The following is a 25184-nucleotide window of genomic DNA, read 5'->3' as shown; positions in this document are numbered from 1 at the left end:
GACTTTGATTGTAGGGGAGTTTATGACCTCTTCAATTTCATTTCTAGTGATTGGTCTGTTCAGTTGGTGGGTTTTCTACTTGATTCAGTTTGGCAGGCTGTAAGATTCGAAAATTGTCCATTTCTTCCAGATTGTCAACCTTGTTGCCATATAGTTGTTCATAGTATTCTCTTATGGTTTGTATTTCTGCTGTATCCGTGTGATTTCTCCTTTTTCATTTCTAATGTTGGTTCTTTGGGTTCTTCTCTCCTCTTCTTAGTGAGTCTGGCCAGGGGGTTGTCAATTTTGTTCACCTTTTCAAAGAACCAGCTCTTGGTTTTATTAATTTTCTCTATTGTTTTTTGAGTCTCTATTTTATTGATTTCTTCTTTGATCTTTAGAATTTCCTTCCTTCTGCTGACTTTTTTTGTTCTTCTTTTTCTAATTCATTTAGGTGGAGGGTTAAGTTGTCAACTTGGGATCTCTCTTCTTTTTTGAGAAAGGCCTGTATTGCTATAAATTTCCCTCTGAGCACTGCTTTCGCAGCATCCCATAGATTTTGAGAGGGTTGTGTCTTCATTACCATTTGTTTCAAGGTAGTTTTTAATTTCCTTCTTGATTTCCTCATTGACCCATTGGTTTTTTAGTAGCATGTTTGTTTCGTCTCCATGTAGTAGGTTTTTTCTCTTTCCTTTTCCCATGGTTGGTTTCTAATTTCATGGCATTGTGGTCAGAGAAGATACTTGAGATAATTTCTATGCTCCTCAATTTATTGAGATTAGCTTTGTGTCCCAAGATGTGGCCGCGATTCTTGAGAATGTTCCATGAGCATTTGAGAAGAATGTGTATTCTGCTTTTTTTGGATGTAGTGTCCTGAAGAGATCAATGAAGTCTAACTTTTCTATTGTTTCCTTTAGGATCTCTGTTGCCTTATTGGTTTTCTGTCTAGAGGATCTGTCCATTGATGTGAGGGGGGTAGTAAGGTCTCCTACTATGATTGTATTCTCATACATATCTCCTGTTATGTCTGTTAATATTTGTTGTATGTATCTGGGTGCTCCTGTATTTGGGGCATATACGTTGACGATAGTAATATCCTCTCCTTGGATGGATCCCTTAATCATTAAGTAGTGCCCTTCTTTGTCTTCTTTATGTCTTTTGTTTTTAAAGTCTATTTTGTCTGATATGAGCGTTGCGACTCCTGCTTTTCTGTCATGTCTACTGGCGTGAAATATTTTTTCCCACGCTTTCACTTTCAATCTATATGTATCTTTTGTCCTTAGGTGAGTTTCTTGTAGGCAGCATATTGAAAGGTTTTTGCCTTTTTATCCACTCAGCCACTCTGTGTCTTTTGATTGGGGCATTCAGTCCATTGACATTTAAGGTGATAATTGATAGGTGATTCTTATTGCCATTTTGAACCTCATGTTCAGTTGATTCTATGGCTCTCCATTCTTTCCTTTCTTTTTTTTTTTTTTTGGTTGGATGGTCTCCTGTTATTATCTGCTTGAGTGTATTTTTTTTTTTTCATTTTTTGCAAATGCAATATTTGGTTTTGGCTTGTGGTTGCCCTGTTTTTTTAAGTATGCTAACCCCTTCCCATAATTGTGTGTTTTAGCCTGATGGTCCTGTAGGTTCAAACACTTTATTACTATATTAAAACTAAGAAGAGAAAAATACCAACAAACAAATAAAAAGGGTCTATTTATTTCCTAACATCCCTTGCCCACATTTTATGGTTTTGATGACTCTTTTTTATTTTTTTCTTCTTAATTTTATTTTGTTTGAAGCATGTTCATGATTAAATCTGTATGCTGGCTTATTTGAGTGACTGCTCTCTGATTGCGGTTTCCTCAGTCCTAGTTCTCTCTTTCTTTTTTTTTTTATTCCTTTTTCCTCCCCTCTTTCCTTCTTTCTTTTTGGTTTAGAGAAGCCCTTTCAGCATTTCTTTTAGAATGGGTTTTGTATTGTTGTATTCTTTTAGCTTTTTTTTGTTGGAAAAACTTATTTCCCCTTCTATTTTAAATGATATTCTTGCTGGATAGAGTATTCTAGGTTGCACATTTTTTCCTTTTAGCACTTTAAATATCTCTTGCCATTCCCTCCTGGCCTATAGTGTTTCTGTAGAGAAATCAGCTGATAATCTTATGGGGGTTCCCTTGTAGGTAACATTCTGCTTTTCTCTTGCTGCCTTTAGGATCCTCTCTTTATCACTAACTTTTGCCATTTTTAGTATGATGTGTCTTGGTGTGGGTCTATTTGGGTTCAGTTTGTTTGGGGCCCTCTGTGCTTCTGTATCTTGAACCAAGTATCCTTTTGATGTGGGAAGTTTCCAGCGATAATTTCTTCAAATATATTTTCCATCCCCTTATCTTTTTCTACTCCTTCTGGAATTCCTATTATGCGTAGATTGGCCCGCTTTATATATCCCATAGGTCTCTTATATTGCTTTCCAGTTTTTTGATTCAGTTTTCTGTCTGCTGACCGGATTGAGTGATTTCCATTATTCTATCTTCCATATCACTGATTCGTTCTTCTGCATTATTCATTCTGGTTTTTACTGCCCTTAGTTCCGTTTGCATCTCTGCAATGAATGTTCTAGTTTTTCTTGGCTCCTCCTTATATTTTCTAGTTCCTTTCTGAGGGTATCTGCATTACTGTTCTATCTTCTCTTAATTCCTTCAGTATTTTCACTATTTCTCTTTTGAACCAGGTCTGTCAGACTGCAGAGATCTGTTTCATTGTTGACTGTTTAGGTGAGTTCTCCTGTTGGTTTGACTGGGGGTGGTTTCTCAGCTTCTTCATCTTGCTTGTTGTTTTCTTTTTCCTGCGGGAGTTGTACTCTGTTATCGGGCAGTGTTTGCCTTGTCACTGCCGTCAATGTTTCCTGAGAGCTGGCATTGTTGGTCAATCTTTGAGGCAGTGTGGCTTTTCTGGTGTGTTGGTGGGGCTAACAGGGTCTCTTTGAAGCAAAGGAGGACTTCCTGAGGGCAGACAGAACTGGGAGGTCCACACCACCATGGCCGCATATTTCACTCAGCCAGGCAGAGCTTGTTCTGGTGTTTTTGGGCTGTGGGGCTCCTGCAGGTGGCTGGCCGTGCTGGGCAGTTGTTATAGGAGTGCAGCACCCGCCCAAGTGCTGGAGGAGCTATCTGGGTCACTGAGAACTCATGAGGCTCTTCCCCAGGGCAGCCCGACTCAGAATGACTGTCTGAGAATGTAGGCAGATCTTTTCACAGCCTTGCCAAACTTGTTGTAGCTTTTCTGGGCTCTGGGGGCTCCTGCAGGGAGCTGGCGGTCCTGTGCAGCTGTTCCATGCGAGTGTGGCACCCCCTGAGGGCTGGAGTGGCCAGCTGAGCCACAGCGAACCCTAGAGGCTCTTCCCCAGGGCAGCCCAACTTGGAAGGACTGTCCGAGAATTAGGCAGATCTTTTCATGGCCCGGACAAGCTTGTTGTAGCTTTTCTGGGCTGTGGGGGCTCCTGCAGGGAGCTGGTGGTCCTGTGCAGCTGTTCTGCTGGAGTGCAGCACCCCCCAAGGGCTAGATGGGCTATCTGGGCTGCTGTGAACCCAAGTGGCTCTTCCCCAGGGCAGCCCAACTGGGAAGGACTTTCTGAGAATTAGGAAGATCTTTTCACAGCCCAGTCAAGCTTGTTCTAGCTTTCTGGGCTGCAGGACTTTTCCTGGGGCTGGCGGTGTTTAGTGCTGCTCCGCAAGGTGTAGCCCCTCCAAGGGGCAAGCAGGCCTGTGCAGGGACAGCCCCTGCAGTGGTAAGCTTCCAGAAATTGTTGAGGCCAGCCTCCCAGATGGCAGGCAGCCCCAGGTCCGGCATGTGCGTAAGGGGTGGTGGGGGCGGGGGGAGGGGATGCACTGGGAATCACAGCTTTCTGATAGCTAGTGGGCCAGTAAGCTCGCTGTGGCATGGGAGTATTCTATGGGGACCCACCCCTTCTTCTCTCCCCTCCCCAACACTGGCACAGACCCAGCTCTTCTCCCAGGTTCCCTCTGATGTGGTTTTCCATTTCCCCACCCTTAGCGTTGTTCCCTCCCTCTGCGAAGCTCTGTTTTCTAGTCTCCCAGGCAGTCTCTGCCCAGTCAAACTTGACAGACCAGTTTCTAGACCTCCCAAGCAGTCTCTGCTCCACCCCGCCCCCCAGCCCTTTACCATGGACTGCCCTCTGGAGCCAAGGTCTCGGTGTCCAGCCCCCACCCAGGCGTCTCAATTTTTGGTGACTGTGCCTGTAGTTCAGATGATCTGTTTGGTTCTTGCTCTGCTTTTCAGAACTCTGACCTATTGCTACACTCTTCTATGCATCTGGAGATTCCTCCGTTTTGGTTGATCTTTCCATGGAGTAGGTGACTTTCCAGGGTGTGGGATCCCTTTCTCCCCACAGTTCCCTTTTGGGAGTGCCTGTCCAGCTTGGATTCACCTTCTCTCACTCTCCTCTTTTCTCTTGTTTTACCTAGTACTGTCACGAAATTCTTGCCATTACTGGAGTTTAGGTTCTTCTGCCAGTGTTTGGTTGCTGTTCTGTGCGAGTCGTTTATCCTGTAAATGTGTTTTTTTGTTGTTTGTTTGTGGGAGAGGGTGAGCATGTCCCCCTACTCTTCCACCATCTTGCCTTTTCTCTGTAGACTTTTAAAGGTAACCATTCTGACCAGTGTGAGATGGCACCTCCTTTTAGTTTTAATTTGCATTTTTCTAATAATTAGTGATGCAAAGCATCATTTCATGTATCTGTGACCAATTTCTCATATCTCTCACTATTTCTCTCTCTCAACATATCTAGAGTTTATTGCGAGAACCTGGCTTGCATGATTATGGAGATGGAGAAGTCCTATGATCTGCCACCTGTATACTGGAGACCCTGGAAAGATGGTGGTGCAATTCTTGTCAAAGTTTGAAGGCCTGGGAGGCAGAAGAGCTGATGGTGTAAATTTCAGTCCAAGGGCAAGAGAAGATAAGTCTAGATGTCCCGTTTCTAGCAGGTAAGCAGTACTGGGACACATCCTCCCTTCTTCCACTTTTTGCTCTTTTCAGGCCTTCAACAGATTAGACATTGCCCACTCACACTGGGGAAGGCTGTCCACTTTACTGTGTCTGCCATTTGAAATGGCATTTGATCTCATCCAGAAATGGCCTTACAGATACACCAATAAATAATGTTGAATCTGGGCACTCTGAGACCCAGTACAATGACATATTAAATACAGCAACATAGTATCACCTTGAGATCATAACATATTTCTGCCCCTAGGTTCAATGATGAAACATTTCCTCTTTTTAATGATTTGCCTGTTTTGATTTAATTAAAACTGGTTGTTACAAGTAATGAAACATTATAAATAACATACCATAACTTAGGACTTTTAGGTTTAAAACATCAGCAATTAAGAAGATGTACTTTCAACCAAAGAGTTTTTCCTCATTCATCTGCATTGTCACCGGGTCATATAGTAAGTGAGTTTTATCATGGGCACTGATACTGTAGAACAGTTAATCTCAGTCTGCAAAAAAGAGAGGTTGGTTGGAGGTATCTGGGTTTAGATTCTTTCTCACCTTTTTGTTATTTAAATAAAGATCAATAATATGATTAAATAGCCAGACTTAACTTCAAGCCATAAAATAGACAGTCCTTATAGTAGGAGCTTTTAAAAAATTATTTTCCTGTAGAGGCAAGTTGATATCCTACATTGAGCTTGTTGATATCTAACACTAGGATTGATTATGGTGATGTCCCAAACCACATCACAGGATGCCCTTTTTTACTGCTGACATCTTGATTTGAGGGAGTACCCAGTAAAAAGAAGCAAGTGGAATATATCTGTTGATTGATTAGCTCCATGAGGTCATACAAGTAAGAAATACAAATTATATTTTTCTTTTCTAAAATTCTCATAGAATTATCAGTAACTTTAAAAATCTTCACCTTAGTGATATTGGATAATTTTTAGTGAAACAAACTATTCTCACAATATACTTAGGAATTGACCAAATATTATGCTTTTTTCTTATTTGGTAACATTTTCCATTTACAATCAGTTTTCATTCACTTTAAAAATTTGCCTAATGAAAATACTGCATGTCTTATAAAGATTTTTCTTCCCATTTTATATACATAGAAACTTCTTGGTTTGTAATATACCCTGGATGGAATTATAGAACAAAAATTTATACTTGAGCATATGTTTCAGAAACATGTTGACACTATAACTGTTTAAAACTGGGAAACATTCCTAGGACTTGATTTGATCCAACAAAATTGAAATAATGAGAATAAAGGGTAAACTCCTGTTTCTGTAGACTTGCATATTCAAAAAAAAAAGGAATATGAGAACTTTAAGTGAATTAAAACCACTTCATTTGAGAACTATGTAGGAGCCTATAAGATTTTCCTTATCAATTGATTTCAAATGGAGCCTGATCTAGGCAGATTAAGAAAGGAAACATCTTTCCTCAGATGGTAGGACTTCCTTCTGAATCCAGGTTTTAAGCCTTTGTAATCCCTATTCCCAAGAACTCAGCAAGCCAAAAAGAGGAAAGAAAATCATCAGGTGTTATCATGCAAGTTTCTTTATTTTTCCATATCCATCTCAGCTTATTGGAACCTCTTAATTGATGAATGAGGACTTTATCAAGCCTGGCAGGAGTCGTTATGTCTCTGATTTTCCTTGAAATGTATCTGTCATGAAGCTCAAAATTGAATAGCCAGCTTGGGGCTTAACCAGAGACATGGCACTGACTTAAGACACTCTGAAGGGAAATGAATGATTAATGCAGTTTATAGACAGGATAGCGCTGCTTCTGTCTCATGTGCTTTTTGTATGTAATCTCCAGTGGTTCAAGTTCAGATGGATCTAATGAAAAAGGACTAGATGTTTTTCCACCTTCCCTTCAGAGCATGCTGTACGATTTATCCACTGACAAAAATGTGCTAATGAAATGTCACCTTGGACAGCTTGCTAAAGGATTGATGGGCTGAAAGTTTTGCACTTTATTTAACTTTTGCAGGAAAAATGAATAAGTCCTCCAAACTCTGTATGATATAGAGATCCATTATGGTTTTCTAACTCAGGAAGTAGCTATGCCACTGATGGAATAGAGGATAGAGAAAGATGCTGATGGGGCAGAGTTTATAAATAAGCAAATTGAGGATGTGTGGTTTATTATACTTCCATTCTAAATCATTGTCAGCTTACATAATTTTAGGAAGGCATTTCCTTCTATATACTTAATACAATTGTTTTCAATCTATTAGTATATCAATGAGAAATAAAGCCATCAGCCTCTGAACCCAATTATCCTATTTCTTTATTTGTTCTTTGTCCCTTCATTATCAGATACCAAACTATAAAACCTATTTTGAAAATGGTTTTAAGCCTTTTAATTCCTTCTGCTCATAAAAACTTCATAATCTTTGAGCAATGGCCACTGAAGATCATTAAAGAGAATTGAAAATGGCAGACAAAAGAACAGGAAGTGGAAGGAAATAAAACTGTACATAATCAAAGAGTCTGTTGATTATTGAGGGCAAAATGTACAAAGTGGACTAGCACTGAAATAAAATCAAAGAATCAAGTGAAAAATAAATGAAAATACTGGGAAGCAGATAATAACTGAGTTATAAGCTATGTACCCTTCTACCTCTAACCAAAATAAATAAAAATTATTACACAAGGAATCAATATATGTGCACACATGCACACATACACACACACACACACAAAGAAACTTAATGTGTATAGTAAAGTTAATGCTTCACTTTATCTAGAAGGGAAAGTAGGGCATTTTCTTATGCCTTAGTCCAAGGAGAAAATCTGGTTAGATTCTACCAAGGCAAAAAAATTATCTGTGAACTACTTTTCAATTACCATAGCTATTAAACTGAGAATAAGGGCATTATTAAGGTAACACTAGATGCTATAATAATTAAGTCCCCAAATTTCAGAGGCTTAGTAAAATAAAACTTGATATCTCACATAATATCAAACTCAAACTTATCCTCTGCTAAGGTTGACAGATCTTGATTTTTTCTATCTTTGCTTTTCTATTTTTAATACATAGTTCTTTCAAGGTTGTTTAATACATAGCTTCCAAGGAAAAGTAACATGAGGGTCAGGATATGAGGTGCTTATGAGGCAGACTTAGTAGAGATGCACATTCTGTTTGCTCATCAGTAGGCTACATGACTAATCTTAACTGCAAAAGTTGGAAAATGTGGAGTAGGTGAATGTCTAGAAAAAGGAGGCAATGAAACGGATAACCTGGTAGCAGTTCCTTTCACTTTTTTTCTGGAAAAATAAAGTACTACAAAGCACATAATAAGCCCAATATCTCAAAAGCATTTTTTTTTACTTTAGTTATTCCTCTATCATTAAATACCTTATAAGTATAAAACTTTGTTATTATTTTTATTTGGATGTAATAATGATAGCTACTTTTGTAACCATGGGGGGAAGGGGCGAGACATAGCAAAAGAACAATTTACTTAATAAAATTGAAAACAAATAGATTATGACCTTAGATTATAAAATCACTGAAAAGAGAAGCATTCCAAACTCACTGATCTTCACAATAATTTTGGGACTAAAAATATGTTTGTCTTTGACTTGCTAATATTCTGCCATATTTACTTCTCCTTAACACATATTCTGTGTCTTGCATCTCAGCATGATTTCATAATTTTTTATTATGTACATATTTGGATGGCAACCATGACATAAATGCTGTTCAAAGGTATGTTAAATATTTACACTTGTTTCATTTTTTAAATCCAAAAAGATTAATCTGCCTTAAGTGCACTCATGTCACATTGTAGTTGCCAAATTTTTTGAAGCATATTAAACTAAAATTTGAAAAAAGTTACCAAATTGGCAATTAGAAATTCAAATACCAGGATTAATTTTTGTTTAATATCTTATGTTTTATAGGCTAGATATTTTCAACATTTTAAACTCATATGTCTTCATGATCTTAGAAATTAGGGTTGTCACTGCAGCCTATACAACATCACCCCTCTGTCACCTTTCCTATAAAATAAATATAATTAATTCACAGATATAAACTAATTATTGATGTTTTATAGATTTTTGTGATTTTCATAGACTTCTAAAAATTTTGATTGGTATTACTCTTAATTAAATATAAGTGTATGTGAAGATTATTGAAAACAGAACAGGATTTGGAGTTAGTAGGACTTAAGTTTGAACCCTGTATCTACTTTTGGTTGTGTACATTTGAGCTTCTTAAACTCTTGAGTCTCAATTATTTTGTCTGAAAACTAGGGAAAATAATATGAACTCTGCAAGATACAAAATGGTTATACATTTTATAGGAGATAATTTTTAATGGGATTAGAATATTTCCTGGCACATAGTTGATTCTCAGTAAATATTTTTGGAATGTATCAAAGTTATATTGCATAATTCCAGAAACCTGTGAATGTAGTTTGCATAATAATTCTGAACTAATTTTTGTATATTATAGGATTGAGTAAACGCTGGATGTTATCACTTATGTATGGAAATTAAAAAAACTGAACTCATAGAAACAGAAAGTAGAATGTTGAGTGGTTACAAACGCTGGGTTGATGGAATTGAGACTTTGTTCAAAGGGTACAAACTTGCTAACAAAATGTGAAAAAGTTCTGGAGACCTATGCGCAGAATTATGATTATAGTTAACAATGCTATAATGTATACTTCAAAGTTGCTCCTTTGTTCCTCAATGGAGACTAGTCACTAACTGCAGCCTTTCCCCAGGAAGGGACATAACCTTGGGGGGTGGGCAGTGCAGCATAATATTTCATACAGAGGTAGATAGTCTAGCATAAAAAAGTTAATTTTTTATTTTTTAGGGCCACAGAGGCAGCATATTGCAGTTCCCAGGCCAGAGGTCTAATCAGAGCTATAGCTTGCTGGCCTACACCACAGCCACAGCAAGGCAAGATCTGAGCCAGGCCTGCAACCTACACCACAGCTAACAGCAACACTGGATCCTTAACCCACTGACTGAGGCCAGGGATCAAACACGCATCCTCCTGGATACTAGTCAGGTTCATTAACCACTGAGCCATAACAGGAACTCCCCCCTGAAAAAATTTCTTAATCCAAATAAAAATTTCATATGTTTACCACCAAACATTCAAAAAGCAAGAATGAGAATAGTTAAGTTATATAAAGGGCCTGAGAAGATGGTAGGAAATAACTAAACTTATCCTTAGTTAAGAAGATTCAGAGGAAGTATATTCAGACAATGGAAAAAAATAGATTACCCTGTCAAATATTTGTAACACTATGAGAATTTGTGGATTGTTGAATTTTTACAATGAAGTAAAAAACATGTGGATTTGTAAATTCCTGCATTTGGCATCTTTACCTTTACAGACAAATGGTTAAATCTATATAAATGGTTAAATTTAAATAAATATCAAATTATATGTGTATTAAAATGTACTTAATTATAGAAATTATTGTTGTGGTTCAGCAGGTTAAGAACCCAACATAATGTCATGAAGATGCAGGTTTGATCCCTGGCCTCACTCAGTGGGTTAAAGATCCGGCATTGCTGTAAGCTCTGGCATAGTTCACAGATATGGTTTGGATCCTGTGCTGCTGTGACTATGATGTAGGCCTGCTGCTGAAGCTTTAATTCAACCCCTGGTCTGGGAATTTCTATATGCTGAAGGTGCAGCCATAAAAAGAAAAGGAAAAAAATTATGTGTGCATGTGTGTGTGTGTGTGTGTGTGTGTGTGTGTGTGTATGATCATATAATATCCCACGTTGGAGACAAGTATAAATGGATTAAATATGTTCCTTAAACTCTTTTTAGTTTTAATAAAAACCCAACCACCCAAGTTACTTTGGATACAAAATTTCGAAGAAGACAAAGATTTGCTGTGGTCCAGCCCCTGAAAGAAAATCAACTGTACTGGACCAGAGGAATTCAAAGACTTGAGATGATCAGAGAGAAGCAGCAGCCAGGTTAGGAAGGACTTTATTAGCAAGAGAAAAATTCTTGGATTTCATTAAGTGGGGTAATGGAGCTGCTCACGCTGGTTTGTGAAAGCTGATCACTACAACTTCATGAATAGTGTAAGCCTGTTTTTAAATATCCACATTCAAAACTAAATTAAATTATTTAAATTTACCACTAAATGAATCACATTGTAAACAAAGGAAATCAATACTCAAAGCTCATCACTGCCTAAATTATGTCATTATAATTTACTATTATCATAATAGGTATTTTACAACTATTGTATCTCTGTGGTGGACATGGGATATAATGGAGTGCTGGGCACATCTTTTTCCAACTCTTTGTTCAATGATATCACTCACCTTACCAGTTGAAATTGGTGGGAACTTTGAAATAAAGGAAATTACTACAAAACAGAGATTTTTTTTTATTCCCAGAGAACTGGGTTGCTTAGCATTTATCAACAATTAATCTAACTCTAATTGAAATAAGAAGAAAATAAAGATCTTAAATTATCTAACTGAAATAAGAAAATAAATAATTTTACCAAGACAGTGAGTGGCATAAACTGTTTTAGTTGCTTGTTTTTTGCTTTTTGGTGTTTTTTTAAATGCTTAAGATAAATCCAGATAATTGTGTAGCAAAAATACTTGAGAGAAGCAACAGAGAAAGCAGGGGTAACGATTAGTGGGGTTTTATTACAGCAAGGTATTCTGGTCTCAATAAGACAAAGATAATGAATTCAAAATAGGATAAATATTGTCGTCAGACTTGAGAAAGTTGAAAGGATCCAGGATGACTGTTATATTCTGATTTGAACAATGTGTGCCTGATGGTGCAATTTACTATAACCATAAAAACTAGAAGAAGTAATGTAAAGCTAGTGACAAGTGTAAAGGAAGAAATAGTGCAGTTTTGAACGTGATAATTTGAGATGCACTTTAAATATCCATCTCACATAGCCTAGAAGATCATGCCAGGGAGTTAAGGAACCTCAAAAGCATTGAAGCCATGGAAATGTATGAGATCACCAAGGACAGAAGGTGACAAAAGAGTAAAAGTCCTAGATCAGTGTCCTTATTATACTGACATCTCTCCTGTCTGCTTTTCACTAGACAGAATGTCTTGAAGCATTCCTACTTTTTTATTTTAATCCTCCATGGACAAATTAAAACAAAGTTTAAATATTATGGTCTATAGTCTACTGTGGTGAATTTTAGCCATATCCAAGCTCACTCTTTTCCTTTCAATTCTGACTCATTTCAGAATTCCTCAGTATTAGAATTTCCCCTAATGAGGGGCACGTAGCTGCAAAGAGAGATAACTCAGTGATCCAATGACAGATTATATATAGTCAAGAACATGAGAGAGGACAAGATGGCGGAGGAGTAGGGGGACACGCTTGCCCTCTCCCACAAACACAACAAAAAAAGCACATCTACAGAATAAATGACTCGCACAGAACAGCAACCAATCACTGTGGATTGGGAACTGCGGAGGAGAAAGGGATCCCGCACCCTGGAAAGTCACCTACACGGGGGAAAGATCAAACGAACTGGAGGAATCTCCAGATGCAGAGAAGAGTGTAGCAGTAAGTTGGAGTACTGAAAATCCGATCAAGAACTGAACGGACCATCTGAACTATGGGCACAGTCACCAAAAATTGAGATGCCTGGGTGGGGGCTGGGCACCGGGACCTCAGCTCCAGAGGTTAGTCCCCAGGAAAGGGTCAGGGGACGCCTGGGTGGGGGCTGGGCACGGAGACCTCGGCTCCAGAGGTTAGTCCCTGAGATCAGGCTGGGGGGGCGGGGCAGAGCGGAAACTGCTTGGGAGGTCTAGAAACCATTTGACGGGGCAGAGACTGCCTGGGAGACTAGAAAACAAAGCTGTTGCAGAGGAAGGGAGCAATACTCTAGGGGCGGGGAAGTGGAAAGCCGCATCAGAGGGAACCTGGGAGAAGAGCCTGGTCTGCACCCCTGCTGGGGAGGGGAGAGAAGAAGGGGTGGGTCCCCATAGAATACCCCCCACGCCACAGCAAGCTTACAGTCCCGCTAGCTAGCTGAAAGCTGTGCTTCCCAGTGCATCCCCTCCCCCCACCCCCGCCACCCCCTACACTCTAGCCCGAACATGGAACTGCAGCCATCCAGGTGGGCAGGCCTCAACAATTGCCTGAAGCCCACCACCACAGTGGCTGTCCCTGCACAGGCCTGCTTGCCCTTTGGAGGGGCTACACTTCCGCAGAGTAGCACCAAACACCACCAGTCCCCAAGAAAAGGCCTGCAGCCCAGAAAAGCTAGAACAAGCCCACCCAGGCCGTGAATAGATCTACCTAATTCTCGGACAGTTTTTCTGAGTCGGGCTGCCCCGGGGAGGAGCCTCTTGGATTTCCAGCGGCCCTGCTACCCGCCCAAGCCCCCAGAGGGTGCCAGGCTCTAGAGGATCAGCTGCATAGGAAGGCCAGCTCCAGGCAGGACCCCCTGCAGCCCAGAAAAGCTGCAACAAGCTTGGCCGAGCCGGGAAAAGATCTCAGATGGTCTTTCTGAGTCGGGCTGCACTGGGGAGGACCCTCTTGGATTTCCAGCAGCCCTGCTACCTGCACAAGCCCCCAGGGGGTGCCCCACTCCCACGGAATAGCTGCTCAGAACCACCAGCACCTGGAGGACCCCCTGCAGCCCAGAAAAGCGGCAACAAGCTTGGCCAGACTGTGAAAAGAACCGCCTACATTCACAGGCCAGCCTTCTGAGTTGGGCTGCCCTAGGGAAGAGCCTCTGGGTCCTCAGTGACCCAGATAGCTGCTCCAGCCCCCAGGGGGTGCAGCACTCCTGAGGAACAGCTGCCCAACACCACCAACCCCCTGCAAGAACCCCACAGCCTAAAAACACCAGAGCAAGCTCTGCATGACCAAGTGAAATCTGCTACCATCGTGGTGTGGACCTCCCAGTCCTGTCTGCCCTCAGGAAGCCCTCCTTTGCTTCAAAGAAACACTGTTAGCCCCACCAACACTCCAGAAAAGCCACACTGCCTCAACAAAGATTGACCAACAATGCCAGCTCTCAGGAAACATTGACGGCAGTGACAAGGCAAACACTGCCCGATAACAAAGAGTACAACTCCCCCAGGAAAAAGAAAGCAACAAGCAAGATGAAGAAGCTGAGAAACCACCCCCAGTCAAACCAACAGGAGAACTCACCTAAAACAGTCAACAATGAAACAGATCTCTGCAGTCTGACAGACCTGGACTTCAAAAGAGAAATAGTGAAAATACTGAAGGAATTAAGAGAAGATATGAACAGTAATGCAGATACCCTCAGAAAGGAACTAGAAAATATAAGGAGGAGCCAAGAAAAACTAGAACATTCATTTGCAGAGATGCAAACGGAACTAAGGGCAGTAAAAACCAGAATGAATAATGCAGAAGAACGAATCAGTGATATGGAAGATAGAATAATGGAAATCACTCAATCCGGTCAGCAGACAGAAAACTGAATCAAAAAACTGGAAAGCAATATAAGAGACCTATGGGATAATATAAAGCGGGCCAATCTACGCATAATAGGAATTCCAGAAGGAGTACAAAAAGATAAGGGAATGGAAAATATATTTGAAGACGTTATCGCTGGAAACTTCCAAATCTAAAGGATACTGAGTTCAAGGTACAGGAAGCACAGAGGGCCCCAAACAAACTGAACCCAAATAGACCCACACCAAGACACATCATACTAAAAATGGCAAAAGTTAGTGATAAAGAGAGGATCCTAAAGGCAGCAAGAGAAAAGCAGAATGTTACCTACAAGGGAACCCCCATAAGATTATCAGCTGATTTCTCTACAGAAACACTATAGGCCAGGAGGGAATGGCAAGAGATATTTAAAGTGCTAAAAGGAAAAAATGTGCAACCTAGAATACTCTATCCAGCAAGAATATCATTTAAAATAGAAGGGGAAATAAGTTTTTCCAACAAAAAAAAGCTAAAAGAATACAACAATACAAAACCCATTCTAAAAGAAATGCTGAAAGGGCTTCTCTAAACCAAAAAGAAAAGAAGGAAAGAAGGGGAGGAAAAAGGAATAAAAAAAAAAAGAAGAAGAGGAAGAACTAGGACTGAGGAAACCGCAATCAGAGAGCAGTCACTCAAATAAGCCAGCATACAGATTTAATCATGAACATGCTTCAAACAAAATAAAATTAAGAAGAAAAAAATAAAAAAGAGTCATCAAAACCATAAAATGTGGGCAAGGGATGTTAGGAAATAAATAGACCCTTTTTATTTGTTTGTTTGTATTTTTCTCTTCTTAGTTTTAATATAGTAATAAAGTGTTTGAACCTACAGGACCATCAGGCTAAAACACACAATTATGGGAAGGGGTTAGCATACTTAAAAAAACAGGGCAACCACAAGCCAAAACCAAATATTGCATTTGCAAAAAATGAAAACAAAAATACACTCAAGCAGATAATAACAGGAGACCATCCAACCAAAAAAAAAAAAAAAAAGAAAGGAAGAATGGAGAACCATAGAATCAACTGGAACATGAGGTTCAAAATGGCAATAAAGAATCACCTATCAATTATCACCTTAAATGTCAATGGACTGAATGCCCCAATCAAAAGACACAGAGTGGCTGAGTGGATAAAAAGGCAAAAACCTTCAATATGCTGCCTACAAGAAACTCACCTAAGGACAAAAGATACATATACATTGAAAGTGAAAGGGTGGGAAAAAATATTTCACGCCAGTAGACATGACAGAAAAGCAGGAGTCGCAACGCTCATATCAGACAAAATAGACTTTAAAACAAAAGACATAAAGAAAGACAAAGAAGGGCACTACTTAATGATTAAGGGATCCATCCAAGGAGAGGATATTACTATCGTCAACGTATATGCCCCAAATACAGGAGCACCCAGATACATACAACAAATATTAACAGACATAACGGGAGATATGTATGAGAATACAATCATAGTAGGAGACCTTACTACCCCCCTCACATCAATGGACAGATCCTCTAGACAGAAAACCAATAAAGCAACAGAGATCCTAAAGGAAACAATAGAAAAGTTAGACTTCATTGGTATCTTCAGGACACTACATCCAAAAAAAGCAGAATACACATTCTTCTCAAATGCTCATGGAACATTCTCAAGAATCGGCCACATCTTGGGACACAAAGCTAATCTCAATAAATTGAGGAGCATAGAAATTATCTCAAGTATCTTCTCTGACCACAATGCCATGAAATTAGAAACCAACCATGGGAAAAGGAAAGAGAAAAAACCTACTACATGGAGACGAAACAACATGCTACTAAAAAACCAATGGGTCAATGAGGAAATCAAGAAGGAAATTAAAAACTACCTTGAAACAAATGGTAATGAAGACACAACCTCTCAAAATCTATGGGATGCTGCGAAAGCAGTGCTCAGAGGGAAATTTATAGCAATACAGGCCTTTCTCAAAAAAGAAGAGAGATCCCAAGTTGACAACTTAACCCTCCACCTAAATGAATTAGAAAAAGAAGAACAAAAAAAGTCAGCAGAAGGAAGGAAATTATAAAGATCAAAGAAGAAATCAATAAAATAGAGACTCAAAAAACAATAGAGAAAATTAATAAAACCAAGAGCTGGTTCTTTGAAAAGGTGAACAAAATTGACAACCCCCTGGCCAGACTCACTAAGAAGAGGAGAGAAAGAACCCAAAGAACCAACATTAGAAATGAAAAAGGAGAAATCACAACGGATACAGCAGAAATACAAAAAACCATAAGAGAATACTATGAACAACTATATGGCAACAAGGTTGACAATCTGGAAGAAATGGACAATTTTCTAGAATCTTACAGCCTGCCAAAACTGAATCAAGTAGAAACACACCAACTGAACAGACCAATCACTAGAAATGAAATTGAAGAGGTCATAAAATCACTCCCTACAACTCAAAGTCCAGGACCAGATGGCTTCACAGGTGAATTCTATCAAACATATAAAGAGGAATTGGTGCCCATCCTCCTTAAACTCTTTCAAAAGGTTGAAGAAGAAGGAATACTCCCAAAGACATTCTATGATGCCACCATCACCCTCATTCCAAAACCAGAGAGAGATACCACCAAAAAAGAAAACTATCGCCCAATATCACTGATGAATATAGATGCAAAAATTCTCAACAAAATCTTAGCCAACCAAATCCAACAACATACCAAAAGAATTATACACCATGACCAGGTTGGGTTCATCCCAGGTTCACAAGGATGGTTCAACATACGCAAATCAATCAACATCATACACCACATTAACAAAAGAAAAGTCAAAAATCATATGATCATCTCAATAGATGCAGGAAAAGCATTTGACAAAGTCCAACATCCATTCATGATCAAGACCCTCGCCAAAGTGGGTATAGAGGGAACATTCCTGAATATAATCAAAACCACTTATGATAAACCCACAGCAAACATAATACTCAATGGGGAAAAACGGAAAGCCTTCTCACTCAAATCTGGAACAAGACAGGGATGCCCACTCTCACCACTGCTCTTCAACATAGTTTTGGAAGTCCTAGCCACAGCAATTAGACAAACAAAAGAAATACAAGGCATCCACATTGGAAGAGAAGAGATAAAACTGTCACTGTATGCAGATGACATGATACTATACATAGAAAACCCTAAGGACTCAACCCCAAAACTCCTTGAACTGATTAATAAATTCAGCAATGTAGCAGGATATAAGATTAACATTCAGAAGTCAGTTGCATTTCTGTATACCAGCAATGAAATATTAGAAAAGGAACACAAAAATACAACACCTTTTAAAATTGCACCTCACAAAATCAAATACCTTGGAATACACCTGGCCAAGGAGGTAAAGGACCTATATGCCGAGAACTATAAAACTTTAATCAGAGAAATCAAAGAAGATGTAAAGAAATGGAAAGACATTCCATGTTCCTGGATTGGGAAAATCAATATTGTAAAAATGGCCATACTACCCAAAGCAATCTGCAGATTCAATGCAATCCCTATCCAATGACCCAGGACATTTTTCACAGAACTAGAACAAACAATCCAAACATTTATATGGAACCACAAAAGACCCAGAAGTGCCAAAGCAATCCTGAGAAACAAAAACCAAGCAGGAGGCATCACTCTCCCAGACTTCAAGAAATACTACAAAGCCACAGTCATCAAAACAGTGTGGTACTGGTATCAAAACAGACAGACAGACCAATGGAACAGAATAGAGAACCCGGAAATAAACCCTGACACCTATGGTCAATTAATCTTTGACAAGGGAGGCAAGAACATAAAATGGGAAGAAGAAAGTCTATTCAGCAAGCATTGCTGGGAAACCTGGACAGCTGCATGCAAAGCAATGAAACTAGAACACACCCTCACACCATGCACAAAAATAAACTCAAAATGGCTGAAAGACTTAAATATACGACAGGACACCATCAAACTCCTAGAAGAAAACATAGGCAAAACACTCTCTGACATCAACCTCATGAATATTTTCTCAGGTCAGTCTCCCAAAGCAATAGAAATTAGAGCAGAAATAAACCCATGGGACCTCATCAAACTGAAAAGCTTTTGCACAGCACAGGAAACCCAAAAGAAAACAAAAAGACAACTTTCAGAATGGGAGAAAACAGTTTCAAATGATGCAACCGACAAGGGCTTCATCTCTAGAATATATAAACAACTGATACAACCCAACAGCAAAAAAGCCAATCAATCAATGGAAAAATGGGCAAAAGACCTGAATAGACATTTCTCCAAAGAAGATATACAGATGGCCAGCAAACACATGAAAAAAATGCTCAACATCGCTGATCATAAGAGAAATGCAAATCAAAACTACCATGAGATATCACCTCACGCCAGTCAGAATGGCCATCATTAATAAGTCCCCAGATAGCAAGTGCTGGAGGGGCTGTGGAGAAAAGGGAACCCTCCTGCACTGTTGGTGGGAATGTAAACTGGTACAGCCACTATGGAGAACAGTCTGGAGATACCTTAGAAATCTATCCATAGAGCTTCCATATGACCCCGCCATCCCACTCTTGGGCATCTATCCAGACAAAACTCTACTTAAAAGAGACACGTGCACCCGCATGTTCATTGCAGCACTATTCACAATAGCCAAGACATGGAAACAACCCAAATGTCCATCGACAGATGATTGGATTCGGAAGATGTGGTATATATACACAATGGAATGCTCCTCAGCCATAAAAAAGAATGACATCATGCCATTTGCAGCAACATGGATGGAACTAGAGAACCTCATACTGAGTGAAATGAGCCAGAAAGACAAAGACAAATACCATATGATATCACTTATAACTGGAATCTAATATCCAGCACAAATGAACATCTCCTCAGAAAAGAAAATCATGGACTTGGAGAAGAGACTTGTGGCTGCCTGATGGGAGGGGGAGGGAGTGGGAGGGATCGGGAACTTGGGGTTATCAGACACAACTTAGAATAGATTTATAAGGAGATCCTGCTGAGTAGCATTGAGAACTGTCTAGATACTCATGTTGCAACAGAACAAAGGGTGGGGGAAAAAATGTAATTGTAATGTATACATGTAAGGATAACCTGACCCCCTTGCTGTACAATGGGAAAATAAAAAAAATTATTAAAAAAAAAATGAGATAAACAACAAGCTACCTTGATGACAATCACAATGACTGTTCTTTTAATTTCTTCTTTGTAGAATACCCACTCTAGGATTCCAAAATCATTGTCACCCATAATTGATTTCCTTGATTCTAATTGTTCTCTCAGCAAGTCTCCTATCCTGTACTAGTTTTTGGATAATGCATGCATAAAATCCCAAGCATTAGACACTGTCCCTTGCATAATTCTTGACCATCCCTGCCAGAAGTCAGTAATAGTCTGGCATACATCACAGATGTCAACTGTATAGAAAACATTTTATAAAATATATGTTTTAGTATTCTTATATTTGCAAATCTTGAGATATACATTTTTAACTTTATGATGATCACAGATCAAAAGTACAGATATTAATTTTGAAAATAGATCTAAAGCCTAATACCTATATCAGAGTCCACTGTGCATGACCAAGTCATGTAAGCAAGCTGAGCATCAGCTGATAAAATTTCTTATTTCCTATTTAAAGCAAAGATAGAAATTATCATTTGCAAACGTGAAAATCTACAAAGATCTATGTACCCTATATCCAACCAACCTATTAGGACTTGAATGGAAGTTCTTTGTAAAATTCTAAGTCTGTAAAATAAAGTCCCCAAACACTAAAAGGTTAAACCTTAAATCAGTTTTGCAGGCCTTATATGCCTATATGGGAATGTGATATCTATCAACAAATTTTGTTTTATAATTTTAGCCAAGAAATAGAGCTAAGACCAATTCTCCCAAATGCACCTACTATTTACCAAATATTAGGTATCTATCTCCCAACACTTCATTTTAACACATGCTAATTTATATACTAGCATTCTTTTCACTATGCTTTGAATTGGGGCAGTCTTTTACATTTTAGTAAGAGTGTGTTTGTACCTGCTCCTAATCTTTTACCTAATCTTTTCCTTTGAAAACTATAACACATCAGAAAATTTCCTATGCATATTAATTTATATTTCTTTGTCTTTTCTTTGACTTTTTGATATTCATATATCCAAAAATAGGTAGAATAACTTAATAAGGTCTATCCTTGGAATCACCACTTAAATCTCAAAAATAATCATAATTGATTAGCTGGAAAAAAGAAAATAAAAGACATTCCGAGTAAATGGTAGGCCGTGAGTTTTCAATGAATTTTGATATAAGAATTGAAAAGAGCTGAATTATTTTACATAAAAAAATGATTTTTTTCTAAGTTTCTGAATTTCCCCAAACTGGGAAGTATACAAGTAAAGTCTTGTTAAGCATCTGCCAAAGGAATATTATAGGACATGTCTTCATTGGTTGGAAAAAGTCTACTTTTTCATCTCTATTTATCGGTATATAGTTAAGGAAAAACTTGACCAGTTGACTTCTATATTTCCTTTAGTATTTTCTTTGGAAAGGAAAGAGGCAAGAAACCTCATCCTATGAGATCTAGTGTGCTTAATGGAGATGAACAACAAATTTTGCTCTGAGCTTTCTGGTAGCAAACATGAAAAAGCCACATAACACAAAGTCTAACATGATGTATAAGTTCCATAATTCTACTAAAATAAATAAAAACAAATAAATAATATACAATAAAAATAAAAATAAAAAATATATGATTTAAAAATAAATACATTATAATACATACAGTAATTATATATAATAATAAATTATATGATATATATAATTATTAAAGATGCTGAGAGAAATTTTTCCCAAGGGTCTTTAACCAGAGACAGAAGTATAAGTTAAAAATAATGTGTTCAAAATAACTTTATAGTAAATATCAAAACAAATTCCAAAAGTTGCTCATAAAGCAATTTAAAGTCTAAAGAGGGGAAGCACTAAGACATTTTCATAATTTGTTAAGGAAAGATTTGAGCACCAGGTGTTCAGAATTCCAAATTGTATGAAATATTTTAGACAAACGAAGGCCATAAACGTTGATTCAAACTCAATCTGATTTTTATGCTGTGTATTTTAGTGTAAATATATCTCCAAACTCTTTTAGATTGGAAAACTTTCTGTATAATTTGTTCAGTTCCCTTAAATTTTCTCTACCATTGCTTTACCTTCAGTTTATAAAATAAAACATTATTCATTATATTTATGCTTTATTTTCCTGTGCTTTCAGTCCTTGGATATACAAGAGAATGCTGTAATGAAATTAGGGAGAATTCAGTTCAGTCTTTAAAGTATCTGAAACAATTTAAGAGTAAACAAAAATAGGCAATTTCAGTAACATCACATGTCTGCGTTGTTGCTCAGAATGACGAAAAGCTAAGAGTTCTGCTGAGTCACCAGTCATAACAAAGAAGGAAGCACTGAACGTGAGTCAGTACTAGTTTTAGAATTCTATTTAATATTCACTAAGGGTATTCCAAAAATGTCAGGTCCTGCTCTTTAAACTTTTATTGTGCATCTGTGCATTTTCTGCCCTTTTAAAGCCCTGATTCACTAACTTTTTAAGCCAGTGGTGAAAATATTGCTAGTTTCCACTGAGACATGTTGGAAAAAATGACATTTAATTTAATAATAATTAGCTGAAGAATGTTTCACAGTTAGAATCAAAAGGAAAATCTAGGAGCTTTTCTAAAGGGATAGACACACTACGTGATAATAGATAATAATCTGCATAAAATAAACTTTGAGGGAAAAAAATACTCTAAATGTTATAACTTCATCATTCAAAAATTCTTGTTAAAAAAAGTTTGCTACCTGACTCAAATACATATAGAAGTATTTGTTGACTTGATTAAATAACTCAATTAAAAAATCATTGTGATAAATATTATACCACCTTTCTACCTTATGCAAATTTGTGTGACTCAAGTTTTTTAATTACCTTATGAAGTGGATCCATTCACTTACTAGGGATTTATCACTAGAAATACAATTAGATATAAAGATAAGCATGATGCTTTACTCAAGGAAATGGTGTCTTTGTGAAGAAATCAGAATGTATAAAGGATTCACAACTTAGAGTATGAAAGAAGTATAAATAGGGTCATGTAAGAATTAAGAAAACCTAACTCAATAATTTAAGAGAGGATGTAACTATTGACTAGCTCTAATGAAATACCTAACTAAAAGAAATAATATTGTCAAAGATTATCAAGATGTCAGGCACTTCATCTTAATATCACCATGACATTTTTGCCTTCTAATTTTAAATAAAATTTGACCACAATGAGGCCTCCTCCTTGGATCATATCAGCTTAGTCCCTTAAAGACTCATCTTGATTGAATTACAGTTTAATATTGTCTTTTAAAAATGAGACATTAGATTCATTTTTTATGAATCTAATTTCAAAAAGAAATACCTCTTGATTTCTTATCCTATACCTCTCAATGTCTTCTCATCAATTCACAACTATATAGGAATAGTATGGCAGATTTGCCTGTATAATTTTTTCAAAATATATCTGCTATTTAGATTTTGGATCTGATTTTTTTCCGCAAACCCAAGCATCACTGTCCTGGTGTCTATAGTTATGGTAATAACATCATCATAGCTTTCAAGAGTACTATATATGTAAAACATTGAATTTTTTTATAATTTAATACCTGGAACTTTAAAACTTCTTTTGAAATAACTAAATAAAGATAGTTGGATTTTTTTTATATTATAAAGAAATCTAAATATCTTAAATAATTTTCATTTTTCCTTGCATACCAGGAAGATTTGTGCTAATTATTTCAATCTTCTTGTTAATCTATTTGTTTCTCCATTTGCCTTTGTATATTCTATGTATCATTAAAGTCACTGTTCAGTGTATTCATATCCTATTCCTACGGTAATGAATTAAAAAAAATTTAATAGCTTAAACCTTCACCAATTTATTATATAATTTTAGAGTTCCAAGATCCAAAGTGAATCTAACCGAACTAAAATTAAGGCATTCTATCTTGCTTTTTCCACTTTTAGAGATTGCTCAAATTCCTTGACTTCTGGCCCCCTTCCATCTTCAGCATCAACAATAGCTAAGAGAGTTATTTCTCATAATTCCATCCCTCTGGTTATGAATCTTCTGCCTCTCTTATCCTTATTTATGCGTGCTTGTGGTTGCATTGATTCCACTGGAAATTTAGGATAATCTCTTAAGTTTAACTGATTGGCAACTTTAATTCCATTTGCAATCAAATCGCCCCTTTCTGGGATGCTATGTAGCATAATATATTCACAGATTCTGGGGATTAATACATGAGTATCTTGGAAGGGGGGCAATATGCTATTTAAAATTAAAACATGACAGAGTTCCAGTCATGGCGCAGAGGTTAATGAATCTGACTAGAAACCATGAGGTTGCAGGTTCGATCCCTGGCCTTGCTCAGTGGGCTAAGGATCTGGCATTGCCCTGAGCTGTGGTGTAGGTCACAGGCATGGCTCGAATCCTGTGTTGCTGTGGCTCTGGCATAGGCTGGTGGCTACAGCTCTGATTAGACCCCTAGCCTGGGAACCTCCATATGCCGTGGGAGTGGCCCTAGAAAAGACAAAAAGACAAAAAAAAATTATAACATGACTAGAGGTACACGATCATCAAGATCTCTAGAAGGCATAATGTTAGCTATGTTAACCTCTTTAACATAGATTAATTAATTAAACATATGTTTACTAAATGTTTGCTTAGTGTCTGGCACTGTTTTAGGTATTTTAGGTACAGATTTTCTTAGCCCAGTCAAACTGAAATAAAATTAACCATCAGAGGAAGGGCACATGCAAATTGAAAATGAAATGGTTAACTGCTGCTTTGACTTTCCTATGATCCATAACAAAACTTGAGAAGTTATGGTGTTTTAGGCTAAGCTCAGGTTGCCTATCAGATTATTAACTTCTCTATTCAACTAAAATAAAAATCACTTTTGAGTTTTACAGACCTGAGTAAGCCTCTCAAAAAAGGTTATATCCTAAAATAGTAAATAATGAAATTAAACAGTTTAGAGCAATTTTCAGAGTTATTTATTTGATTTCTTAGGCTTTTTCATTTTGCACTCCACTTATTTCTACTTATTTAAATCTTTCCCTTCGGTGATAATATAAATATTCTTATTTACTCAAAAACCAAATAAAACCAAAAACCCCACAAAAATCAAATAGTCTTCCAGTGAGAAATTCCTTAGAACAAAACAAAAATAAAACTTAAACAAAAACAAACCAAAAATTAATCAAAATAAACTATAAGAGGGAAAGAGGAGTATTAACATTGGCACAATGTTTTAATTCAGGAGTACGTGACCTATAACACACAGGCCAAATTTGGCCCACCACTTATCTCTCTGTACATCTATGGAGCTTAAGTATGGTTTTTACATTTGTACATGGTTGAAAAAATACAAAGAACCTAAATATTTTGTGATGTGGAAAGTAGATAAAATTTAAATTTTAATGTTCATAAATCTTTATTGCAACAAGCCACAGCTCATTCATTTACATATGTGCCATGGTTTCTAAGCTGCTACAACAGCAGAATTGAGAAGCTGTGACAGAGACTTTGCAAATCCCACAGAGCAGAACATATTTAGTACCTGGACCTTTATAGAATAAAATCTGTCTACCCATATTTTCATCTGCAAATTTTCTAATTA

The sequence above is a fragment of the Phacochoerus africanus genome, chromosome 2, assembly GCF_016906955.1.
Source record: "Phacochoerus africanus isolate WHEZ1 chromosome 2, ROS_Pafr_v1, whole genome shotgun sequence".
NCBI lineage: Eukaryota > Metazoa > Chordata > Mammalia > Artiodactyla > Suidae > Phacochoerus > Phacochoerus africanus.
This window is presented reverse-complemented; position numbering follows the sequence as displayed.